A 9,604-nucleotide genomic window follows, 5' to 3' on the forward strand; every position below is an offset into this window, starting at 1 on the left:
TAACCGCCATTCTACTTTCCGTCTCTACAAATCTGCCTATTCTAGATCTGATAGCGGAGGAATCATAGTATTTTTGTCTTTCTGTGCACAACGTCTTCCAGCTCCGTCCATGTTACAGAACACATAGCATTATAATAAAGCACTTCACTGCTTTTTATGGCTCAATAGTAGTCCACTGAGTGTAAATACCACTTGTTCACCATTCATCAGCACAGAGGGCCTGCATGCTTCCAGGGACTGTTTAGCAGCCAGGTGGAGTCCAGCCAGGGCAGGCCGGTGTTTATTTAACCTTCACCCACCCATCTCAGCCGCACTTCAACTCGAGGATCACGGCCCGGGGCACACCTCCTGGAAGCGCCGAGGAGGAGCAGGGCCTGGCAGGTGCAGGGAGGTCCCGGCTGAGGAGGGGCAGGGCGGGGCAGGGTACGGAAGGGCTGGGGCTGGGCTGCGGCCGCCCCGCCCAGACTTCCCGACCGCTGCCCGCCCCTTCCCGGCCCCAAGCCCCCGCCCCAGCGCCGCGGCCCGCCCCGCCGCCGCCGCCGCGCAAGCGCAGGAGAAGGCGGAAGGTGCTCTGCGCGGAAGGCTCCGTTCCCCCGGGTGCGAATCCGTCGGTCCGGGGTTTTGGTCCCGCCGGGAGCTCTGTTTATAAACACACCGCGCGGCCACTGGCGAGGGGTAACCCTAAAGGTAGCGGGGTCGGAGGTCAAAGGTGAGCGGGGACTCCCGCAGAGCCCGAGCTCTTCCTCCTCGCTGGTGACGGCCCGCCGGCATAGCCCGCGGAGCGGCAGTACCACGGCCCGGGGTGGCTGGGGGCGCCACGTGGTGCGCACGTGGTCCCGTCTGGGCGCAGCTGCCGCCCCTTCCGCGGAGCGCCCCCTGGCGGGGGCCGAAGCGCCGAGCTGCGCAGTGCGGCTGCGCACCACGCGTCCTGACGCCCCTTCCGGTCTGCTCGGGAGCCGGGAGGGTCGTTACGTCCCGCGTCCCCATGACGGCAGCGCGTCAGCCGGCCCCAGGGTCCAGGCCCGGGTCGGGGGCGGCGAGGCGGCGTGGCCCGCTCAAGGTCACGCGTTCCGGCGGGCGCGGCCGCGTTAGCGCGGAAGCTCGGTGGCCCCGCGGGAGGCGGGGAGAGGCCCCCGAGGTCCACGTGGGCCCGGCCCCGCGCCGCGGCAGCTCTGGCGCTCGGGAGCTAGCGGAGCTGCATTGTCTGGGCAGGGCCCCGGGCCCTCTGCCCCCTCCCTGCCTGAGGGTCCGTGCCTTGAAGGCTGCTGGTGTTTCGGTGCTCAGTGCATATTTAAGCCTTTAAACGGGCGGTGAGTCAAGGAATTATTAAAATAGCCAAGAAGTGATGTTTCCGGTTTAACACATCACTTATTCTATAGCTTTTATTTATGCGGTTCTGTGTGAAAGCACTGTTGGGTGCATGCCAGCTGATGGCAGTTGGTCTTGTCCTTTAACTTCAAGGTTTGGAGGAGTTTTACAAAGAGTAAAAACCAAACTACCCCCAGACCCACCCACCCCCACCCCCACCCCCACCCCCCATTTTACACTCATTTCCCATTTAAAGACTCACAATTGCATTGTCACTGCTGGTTAGACTGTTGGGTTAGTACTCTTGAGTTTACACACACTTCAGCAACATGTTTTAAATACCTACTATGTGCCAGACACTGCTCCAGGCTTTAGGTACCTAGTCACACCTACACAAGGGGAAATCCAAAGGCCTTTGTTTAAAAGGGAAGGCAGGAAGTACTTATCCTAGAGATCAGGCTGGTAGCACAGGTTTAACAATTGACTGGGGGGCATGGTGCATGTATACATAGTACATTTATTATAAATTTTACTGATAAAAGGTATGTGCAGCACACTCTATGGTAAAATGCTCTTGTGAATCCCAGATGCTTTTGTGATTATCAGAAACTGCTTTTGCTTATTTTTGCTGAATTCCTATATCCATAGCCAACTTACAGTTGAAATTCAATTGAAATCTGTCTAATTGATTTGCTTCCCAATGCACTACTTCCTAAAAAAAATGTTTTGTCATTAAATATATGATATGAAGGTGGCTTTGAGAGTACATGAGTGGGTAAAACAGAAATCAGAACAAAAAGACATAGTTAAGAACTTTATTCATCAATAGGTGAACAGCTTCTTTGCTGTATTGAGTCATAGTTTTCCTGTCCCTGATGACTATTTCCTCAATATTTTGTGCTATTCACAATGCAGTGGCTACATAGCCATTAATTAAACATTTAGTTTAACTGCATTGTTAGTTTTCTCCATTACTTTCTTAAGTCTAGACTAAGGACTGCAAGTGTTTTCTTTGAAGGGTCAAATAGTGATTGTTTTAAGATTTTCTGCATACCTGTGCTCTCTAGCATGTAGTCTTTGTTTTGTTTTTTTTTACCATCCTTCTTAGGCCAAATCTAGACTTCATGTTCTGAATTGTGACATTTTCACATTTCCTCAGTAGTTCTCTGATGGCTTATTGCAAGCTACCAGCATGGAGTGTCTGAACCCCATGCAATATCTGAACCTAGGTGAAATATCTGAACATGAATGTATATCCCAACATACTATACAACTGTCCTCACTCCATAGCTGGTTCTACACATGAAGTAGGTGCGAGTTAGATCCTAGTGCTTTTAGTTCAGTTCCAACATTCCTACCTGCCTGTGTAGCTCAACGAGTATCCATTTCCTTGTCTTTAAAATGAAGGTGGCAGCAGGACCTGCCTCAAGGGACAGAGTTTGGTGAGACAACCATTTTCAGTGGACTATATTAAGTGACTGACTCCCGCTTTACCTTCACCCATTATTGAGCTGTCAAGGGGCGGGGCACCTAATGCTGCTCCAGAGTGGGCCTGGATGTGTCTGTACTTCCCACAGTGACCCACCAATGAGTGAAGGATTTAGAAATCCAAGTCAGTCACCAACCACCCACCATTCCCCAAGCTGTTCAGGAAAGATCAGACATCCCATTTGAAGGGGCATTTGGTAGGAAATTCTAGAAAAGGATCCCTAGTTAATAAGATAGAACCACACAAGAAGATGGCTTTTCCTTTCCAGATGCCTCTCCAGAGAGAGATGGGCTGAGGGTGACCAGAGTCAAGTGGCCACTGGGCCTCCAGGCTGGCACAGGAGGAAGGCGTAGCCACTCATGATCAACAGCTGGAGCCATGGGGTCAACGCACACCAAGATTTCACTTACTGCAGGTCCCAGTGTTTTGTGCTCACCTATTTCAGCACAGCTTAAACCATTGTGAGATGGGTTTCTGGTCCTTGATGGGCTGGACTTGCATCCTGGTCAGTTTACTACGGAAAGCAGTGTCTCTTAGCCAGGGACACTGGTGTTGGGTTTCTGTGTTCAAATTTCTGCTTGGAGTTGAGCAAGACAGGACTGGCACAGTGGCTGACATTTTATGGTGGCTAAATGGCGCTCCCACCTCCTGGAGGCTTTCCAGCTATTTGATCACATCATTTTCAGAACAGCCGTGGGGGACAGGTTCTTCCACCAACCATGTCTTAGCCTGGGTCACAGACTGGGGCCTAAACAATGAACATTTCTCACAGTCTGGAGGCTAGAGGTCTCCTTGGCCTGTGGGTGATTTTCTTTTCCCTGTGTCCTCATTTTACTTTGATCACCGCTTTAAAGAGCCTATGTCCAAGAGTTAGAACTGCAACATAATGAACTTGAAAGGGAAACAATTCAGCCTTAACAAATCCCCATTTGAGGACAGTAAAGCCAAGACAGGCCGCATGTCTTATAAGAGGCCACCTGATTTATCAGGAGTAGACCAGGGCTGGTACCTATGTAGCCTTACTCCCTGTTCTAGGTTGAACATCTGTTCCCCCCAATCCCCCCAATATTTATGTATTGAAACCTAATCCCCAATGTGATGGTATTTGGAGGTGGGTCTTCGGGAAATAATTAGATTATGAGGGTGAAGCCCTCATGAATGGGATTACTGTCCTTATAAGAAGACCCAAGATTGCTGTCTCTCTCTTTGATCCTCCCTCTTCCTATCCTTCTCCCCACTTCCTTGCCACTTGAGGACAGAGAAGGCAGCCCTCTGCAAACCAGAAAGTAGGCCCTGGCTTACTTGATCTGCCCACACACCCACCTTGAACTTCCCAGCCTCCAGAACTGTGAGAAATGCCATTTGTTGTTTAAGCCTCCAGCCCATAGTATCTCTGTTGTAGCAGGCTGAGCTGATAAAGACACCACCCCACACTGCTCTGTGGCCTCTGACACTTGTCATGAAACGCTTAGGTGCTGCGGTGACATCATTGTCAGCCATGTATTATTTGCTCTCAGTTTTGCACCTGCTAACACATTCCGAGCCTAGCAAATGCACCATGCTGCAGCCGAGCACCTGACTTTTGAATTTGCACAGTGCTCTACTGGGCACTCAGAATTGTTAAGGGAATGCAGGAAAGAGGCCTGGCCCTGAGGAATGATCCTCACCATGTGACCAGAACACTTTCTAATCTTCCCCCCCACCCCATTCAACCTCAGGGACAAATGCAGCCCAAGGAAGCTTGAAACCAACGTGGCATCCACTGGGCGATGGTTTCTGGGCATGGACCTACCGGCCATCACTTTCCTCATGATCCTGTATCCAATCACCATCTCAGTTCCCAAGCCTACCCTCAGTTCTGCTGTGGTCACAGGAGCCAACTCAGCATGCCCAGAGGCCATCAAGGCTGGCTGGGAACTGTCATGATCCACAGGCCTGCATTCTTCTCCTGCCTGGGGGCTCAGCCACCTCCACTCCCTGCACCCTTATTCCAGAAGGGAATGCCCCTTGTTTCTTTACTCTGTACTGGAGTAAAACAAAACAAGGGTCCTGGAGCCCTAGCCCCTGCTCAAGCCCTTTTCGGTTTGAGTCACCCCTTTGCCTTCCTAACACAGAACCACCCCAGAGGAGAAAGCTTCTGCTAAGCACACTGCTCAGCTTCCAGACCAGCTCATGTCCAAAGCTTGGCCTGGCAAGGACGACACTGAGCAGGCATGAGAACTGGATTCCAAGCCGGCAGCCCCTCATGGCTTTATCCCGCTCTGTGAACAAAGGCCGGAGGCCCTGGGAGCTCGCGCTGCTGCTCTATTGAAGTCTCGAGGTGGTTCCCTATGAATCACTCCCTTTGGTGCCTCAGAGGCCAAAAGAAAAAAAAGAGTCAAACAAAACCTCTTTTCTAAGCAGGAAGAGCTTTCCAGAGGCCTGAGCAAAAGATCTCCCACCCCTCTCCCCAACATAACACTAACAAGATGCTTGGATCTCCCAGACTCACAAACAAACAAGACTGGCTGCCTGGCTGCTTGGAGAGGGGGGTTTGGAATGTGCCCAGTTGTGCTGTGTGCTCTGAAAGGCTCCATGCAGGAGGCAGGGCAGGGAATGAGGGGGCTGCCTGCACACAGCCCCTTCCTTGTTTGATGTAGAAACCAAAAAGAGCCAATTAAGTGCTGTTTTGTGGTGGTGTTTTTTTGTGTTTTTTTTTTTAAAAGCAAATACATACTAGGAGGATGGGAGAGAAAAAATCCGATCTCTTTGCTTCTCAGACTTAACCTTGAAACTCAGTACTTTCATCTCTTCCCCTCTCCCCTGGTTGCCATTCTGCATTAACCAATAACGTTGCACTATTCATGAATTTGTTTGGCTTGTGTTTTCAAACAGAAGACAGACCAAGACACCAAGCCATCATTTCCCCAAAGTCTTTATCTCTCTGGGGACCAGGCCCGTGATATCTGGGCCTGCATTTGGATCGTCCCATTGCTGAGAAGTGGCCTTTCTGTCCAGATGCAGTACATGAGGAGCAACAGTTCTGGGCTTTTATACCTTTGAGTGGAAGTGTGTTCTTCTTCATAAAATTTTCAGAGATATAAAGGAAAGTGGAAAAAACTGACTTGAAGAGCGTTCAAGTGCCATCCTTGCACACTGGGGGACAGAAATCCTTCCAAAGCCAGTGCACAGCATTGGCTTGGGAAATCAGGTGACTAAAGATACTGCAATTTACTGGCCTAACAAGGGCGTGCTTTGAGTACAGCAGTGACTCTCAAGTGCACATAGTGCAAACTACAGGAAGGAAGAGGGGCCAGGAGGAAAGTCTTTACTGAATGAGAGGTTGTCAGTCAACAGCATGGTGATACTGTCATAACCACAGTGCAATTACAGAAGGAACATATTATACATTTAGGAATTACTGACACAAATGGTGGGTTGTATTATTGTTCCTAGTCGCTCTCTACCTTGTAGTAAGATTATCCCCATGGTGTGCCAAGTAACTTTGCATGCCTCCCAGTAGAACACATGGCATGGTCATCCCACCCCCTATAATTAGGGGCCTGGCCACATTACTTGTCCTGGCCCATGGACTATGGGTAGAAGCCCATCTGGGCTAAGTCCACGCTGAGGCTCAGGAAGCACAGCAAGTTCCCTCCAGCCCCTTTGCAGCTCTGCCATACCTGATAAGAAAAATTCATCCTGAGTTGCTACTGGTCCAAACAGAATGAAGAGACTGATCCCAGTCTGTACCCTGGAACCAGTCCTTGGTACTTATATTTTAAATCACTAAAGAATGTTTATTATTTAGCAGGCTGAGAGGGGAGCACATTTCACATTTGAATATTGGCAACCAATTCCATGTTTTGAAACCCAGTATGTGTGTTGGGGGGGTGCATCAAACAGGTAGGGGGATTGGCATGGCCCTTGGCCTCCGTTGCGCCACCTCTGGCTTAGTTCAGCCCTCCTCATTTCCTTTTGAATTATGAAAAATATGGGTTAATCCCATCTTGTTTTGCCACAAGAGCCTGAGGTTAGGGGTGAGGAGAGGCCTCATAGTCTCAGTCATGTCACAGAAGTGTGCTGGGATGTATGTCTCCTGGGATAGTCCCATACTCTCTAGCCTATTTCCCATCTCCAAAGGACCTCTGACACCTGGGACACGGCAGTGTCACAATCAGACTGAGGACCTGGGTGTGCATATCCAGACAACCCACAGCCAGCTGTGGGCTCCATCTCTCCACGGTGGACTTTTGGGCCCTGCTTCCATCCCTCAGTGCTCCTAGGTCCTAGCTAGCTTTTCAAAAATACTAGGTTGTGGGCAAAATAGCTCACATTTTATGTCAATTTGGCTGGGTCACAATGCCCAGATAACTGGTCAGACATTATTCTGGGCATTTCTCTGAGGGGGTTTTTGGATGAATTAACATTTAAATCAGTGGACTTTGAGTGCAGTTGACTGCCCTCCCTAATGTGGAAGACCCGATTACAATGAAAGTGTGCAGCCTCCCCCAAGTGAAACAGAACAGGAGCACATTAGCCCTTCCTGTTCTCCTGGCTCCTGGCCCACGCTGGAGAATCACGAGCCAATTCCTTATAATAAATCTCTCAGTCACATCTCACTAGATGTTAGGGATTTGTCTGAGAAGACATCATCAGGTAATTTCATCATTGTGCAAATGTCACAGTGTACAGTCACAACACATAGGTGGTACAGCTTACTACACACCTAAGCTGCACAGTACAGCTGTGGGGACGCCCTTATGTGTGTTCAGTCATTGGCAGAAACATCCCTGAGCGATGCCTAAATGTGGGTACCCGGTAGGCATCTACCATCGTTAGATGTTAGTTCTGGAGAGCCCTGACTCATCTGTTAGGACTTTGGCTTTTTCTCTGTTTTTCCAAATGCTCTGTCCAAGCATCCAGACACATTCCAGTGTCACCTTGAACACCACGTGTCCTTGGAGGCTGAGCACAGAAACCTGTGCATGCATTGCTGGGCCCATGCTAAGCACCAGGTTCTGTCAAGCAAGAATCATTTTCCCCTCCCACAGATGACAACCCTGAGGCTGCCAGGAGCATGCAACTGCCCTGTGCTCACAAGGACAGCCACTTAGAGTGGAACCAGGATTTAAACTTAGGTCAGTCTTGCTCTGAAATTTATCAATGCCCATGTTCTTTCCCCTGGACTTGGTCTCTTGAATAATTAAGAGCACACATTTGCAGGAGCCTATTTCCCATGGAGCACAGTCTTACAGTAGACGATCGGTTCAGTGTTTCAGCCCAAGAAGTCAGATACTCTTCTTTCAACGAAAGTAAACCTGAGAGACAAATCGTTTTACTTGACCTGTAATCGGCAATGTCTACTCGTTCTTTGAAGGTTAACAGAGTTAAATACCTGGAACTTCACCTACATGAGGTGTGTGGTTGGCCTAGCCTCATATGCACTGTAGTCAAATAGGGAAAATCCTGCCAGGACAGCTGAAATACCCTGGAGCTTTGCTATTGTGAGATTTCTTTTTGTATTTAATAAGAGAATGATTGTATTAATGGCGCTGCCATACTTCCTAAGGATCCACCACACCAAGTAAGGTGAGAATTTAAGGTGCAGCTGAGGACCCGTGCACTGTTATTCCCCAGGAAGTGCTCAGACCTATAAAGACTGGTCCTTGAAGAAAAAAAAAATAGTACTAAGAACTGGAAAGTTTCCTATTTTGCTTTATGATTTCCAGCACAAATCAATGCACAGGAGATTTTCCTCTCACCTCATCTTCAACACAGTCTTTTACTTTTCCCAAAATGAAGAGGTTAGAAGCATGGCCTAAGTCAAAATGAGCCAATGAGAGCAAGGTTGGTGCTTAGGTGCTCAACTCACCCCCAATTCCTGGGACTGGCCTTTCAAAGTTTTCAAAGTGTTTTGCAAAGAATTATTCCTAATGAACGCACTGTGCATTTATTTAAGCTGATATCAACTAAGGGTTTTTAAAAAAAAAACATGGGGAAATACTCTGTAGAGTGGCTGCAAAAAGCAAGATAGGAGACTGAGTGTGTGTGTGTGTTTTGAAAGACAGGCACCAAACTATTGAAAGTAGTCCATGCTGAGCCCATGCCTGCAATGAGTTTCATATATATACCTCTGTGTGTGTGTGTATGTGTGTGTATATATTCCTAATTTTCTATAATGAACATATGTTGCATTTCCAACCAGATGTGTCATTTTTTTAATGAAATTAAATAGAAACAGATAACTAATATTCTCTCCCATATGCTACCTTTTTTGATGATTGATTTCTGTGGTCCATTTAAGTTCCTTTATTTCAACTCTTGCTATGCCTGCTTGTTGCTTGGTAACGATCGTTGGTAATGAGGCCTTTTTCTCCTTGTGCTCCTTAGTAATTGCAGAGTCATCCGGTGTGAAATGATTTCAGACCAGGGCAATAAATGAAACTACCTGACCTTCTCGATGATCACACCATCCACCTTACAAGACGTGAGTGCTGCTGCCAACTTCCCAAAACATTAAGTGTAATCAATGTACTAGAAAGAATAACACCTTAAAGATTCATGATTCCTGGGTTTTGCTTTCATGCCCCGCTGTGAAAATATCTCCTTCTACCTGTCTCCTCAGTGCTGCTGGCCCCTGTGCTGTGTTGTAGCAAAGGCATCTAAGTTGCCCACCTAGCAGCCCCCTCCCCATTCCTCTCTTTTCTGCCAAAAGAACCTAGATTTTGTCCCAGTACCCCCTTCCTACCAGCTCCAGGTGAGGTGGAGTTTGGTTCTTCAGAGAGAACCATAATCAGGCGCAGAAAAGCAAGGTGGCCTCAAATC

At 48.5% G+C, this 9,604-nt stretch overlaps 1 long non-coding RNA gene across 3 annotated transcripts; it reads left to right on the top strand.

Annotated features, from left to right (window-relative positions):
* The first annotated feature begins 1,179 nt into the window (after positions 1 to 1,179).
* LOC119241634 (uncharacterized) lies at positions 1,180 to 9,363 on the top strand. Of its 3 annotated transcripts, XR_008551228.1 has the most exons (4): positions 1,553 to 1,683; positions 3,066 to 3,258; positions 5,672 to 5,987; positions 9,170 to 9,363. It is a non-coding gene; the product is annotated as an uncharacterized LOC119241634 (long non-coding RNA). The 3 variants fall into 3 exon arrangements; XR_005124353.2 differs by lacking the exons at positions 1,553 to 1,683; positions 3,066 to 3,258 and adding an exon at positions 1,180 to 1,310; XR_005124352.2 differs by lacking the exon at positions 1,553 to 1,683 and having other exon boundaries at positions 2,476 to 3,258.
* Positions 9,364 to 9,604: the final 241 nt, after the last annotated feature.

Source organism: Talpa occidentalis, unplaced genomic scaffold (assembly GCF_014898055.3).
Source record: "Talpa occidentalis isolate TD23 unplaced genomic scaffold, MPIMG_talOcc4v2.1 talOcc4.12, whole genome shotgun sequence".
NCBI classification, from domain to species: Eukaryota; Metazoa; Chordata; class Mammalia; order Eulipotyphla; family Talpidae; genus Talpa; species Talpa occidentalis.